The sequence below is a fragment of the Mastomys coucha genome, unplaced genomic scaffold, assembly GCF_008632895.1.
Source record: "Mastomys coucha isolate ucsf_1 unplaced genomic scaffold, UCSF_Mcou_1 pScaffold14, whole genome shotgun sequence".
In the NCBI taxonomy this organism is placed as follows: Eukaryota; Metazoa; Chordata; class Mammalia; order Rodentia; family Muridae; genus Mastomys; species Mastomys coucha.
The window spans coordinates 42,820,488-42,823,160 of NW_022196896.1; the positions used below are offsets into that span (position 1 = coordinate 42,820,488).

A 2,673-nucleotide genomic window follows, 5' to 3' on the forward strand; every position below is an offset into this window, starting at 1 on the left:
GCAGGGGTGTGCAGGGGTGTGCAGGAGAAGGGAGAGGAGAGACAATACATTGCTTGACTTGAGTAAAATAATGACCAAACAGCAAGAAGGGAAGTTGGCAGTTACTGGACATACTGAAAAGGTCAGACATCACAAATGTGACATAAATAGATATCTAATATGGATAACAGTTTATACAGGAATGTTTTCTCAATAACAACTTATATAGTAACGTTTTTCTCTGTTTTTCTAGAAAGAGGAAGTAGCTTGAACATGGTCACGAAGTGAGTCCACCTGTGTCTCCATGACCCAGGTGAAGAAGTAGGACATTATTGACTTCTCCTTGCAGACCTCCTGCCCAGCTCCATCCCCAGCCACTGGCCCCTCCTCCAAACCATCTGATACTATGACTTGTTCTGCCTATTGTGGACCCTTGAAAAAATGACATCATAGAGTTTATATGTGACCATGTATTCTTCTGAGCCCAGTTTCTCACATTCAGTACTAAGAATTGTCTATATTGTAATAGTTTTTTAATTCTCATAGCTGAAGGATTGTCTTGTTTTATTATACTATAATTTATTATACTATTGATAGGCACATGGGCTGTTTCTAGTTAGGGCTACTATGCTATGAATGTTTACATCTTGCAATCATATGTATCATTTCCTGAAATATATACCCAGAAATAGAATTTCCTCTTTATAGCATATACACATGTTCAGTTCCATTTAAGTAGATACAGTTCCCTCAAGCAGTAGTTATGTTTTATTTTTCTCTCAGTAACATTCTTGAGTTTGACCTGTTACATGTACTTGCCAGGGCTCACGATTGTCTCTTTATGTTTTGATGTGGCGCATATGCCACAGCGCCTCATTATGGCTTTGATTTCCATTTTTCTTTCAATTGTAGAAAGGTGAGATGTGCTGGAGCCACTGTCGCTAAGCCCAGGCCATGCTGCTGCTGCTTGCCTGTCGCCCCCCATCATGCACTAGCGGTCTCAGAAGATTCAAAGTCCAAGATGGCAACCCTCAAGGACCAGCTGATTGTGAATCTTCTTGAGGAAGAGCAGGTCCCCAGAACAAGATTACAGTTGTTGGGGTTGGTGCTGTTGGCATAGCCTGTGCCATCAGTATCTTAATGAAGGTTTTGGCAGATGAGATTGCCCTTGTTGATGTAATGGAAGAGAAACTGAAGGGAGAGATGATGGATCTCCAGCATGGCAGCCTCTTCTTTAAAACACCAAAAATTGTCTCCAGCAAAGACTATGGTGTAACTGCAAACTCCAAGCTGGTCATCATCACAGCGGGGGCCCGTCAGCAAGAGGGAGAGAGCCGACTCAATCTGGTCCAGCGAAACGTGAACATCTTCAAGTTCATCATTCCCAACATTGTGAAGTACAGTCCACACTGCAAGCTGCTTATTGTCTCAAATCCAGTGGATATCTTGACCTACGTTGCTTGGAAAATCAGTGGCTTTCCCAAAAGCTGAGTTATTGGAAGTGGTTGTAATCTGGATTCAGCTCTGTTCCATTACCTGATGGGAGAAAGGCTGGGGGTTCACCCGCTGAGCTGTCAAGGATGGGTCCTGGGAGAACATGGCAACTCCAGTGTGCCTGTGTGGAGTGGTATGAACGTTGCTGGCACCTCCCTGAAGTCTCTGAACCCAGAACTGGGCACTGATGCAGATAAAAAGCAGTGGAAGGATGTTCACAAGCAGGTGGTTGACAGTGCCTATGAGGTGATTAAGCTGAAAGGTTGCACATCCTGGGCCATTGGCCTCTCCATAGCAGACTTAGCCAAGAGCATAATGAAGAACCTTAGGTGGGTGCATCCCATCTCCACCATGATTAAGGGTCTCTATGGGACCAATGATGATGTCTTCCTCATTGTCCCATGTATCCTGGGACAAAATGGAATCTCAGATGTTGTGAAGGTGACACTGACTCCTGAGGAAGAGGCCTGCCTGAAAAAGAGTGCAGATACCCTCTGGGGAATCCAGAAGGAGCTGCAGTTCTAAAGTCTTCCCAGTGTCCTAGCACTTCACTGCCCAGGCTGCAGCAGGGTTTCTATGGAGACCACACACTTCTCATCTGAGCTGTGGTTGGTACAATGGTGTTGAGGTGAAAAAAATTTCAGTTCCCACAGCTCTGCCCTGCTGCCAAGTGGTACTTGTGTAGTGGTGACCAGGTTAGTGTGACAGTCTCACTGTCTCCGAGACACACCACCAACTATGTGCAGGTTTTGATTACCCTGTGAGCCTGCTGCACTGCCGCCCTGTGCACCCTCACCAAACATGCCTAGGCCAACGAGTTCCCAGTTAGTGATAACCTGGCTCCAGTGTGTAAGTCATATATATATATATATATATATATATATATATATATATATATATATATATCTTGTGCAAAAATGTTCTACAGGATATTTTATGTATTGTATGTGTCTATAGTATACATTGCAATATTGCAATATTATGTGAAATGTAAGATCTGCATATGGATGATGGAACCAAAAACTCAAGTATCATGCCAATGAAAACACCAAATAAACCTTGAACAGTGGGAAAAAAAAAAGTAGAAAGGTGAGATGATCTCAGGAGGCACAGAATGATCCTTAAATACAGGTATAATGTGTAGTCATCTCTGAGGTAACCTTTGAAATACATTTGGAGAATTCTCCTGCTTCAGAATTT

The 2,673-nt window shown here is 43.3% G+C and overlaps 1 pseudogene; it reads left to right on the forward strand.

The window, feature by feature from the left end:
- Positions 1-1,000: 1,000 nt before the first annotated feature.
- LOC116089065 lies at positions 1,001-2,063 on the forward strand (annotated as a pseudogene).
- The last annotated feature ends 610 nt before the right edge of the window (positions 2,064-2,673 follow it).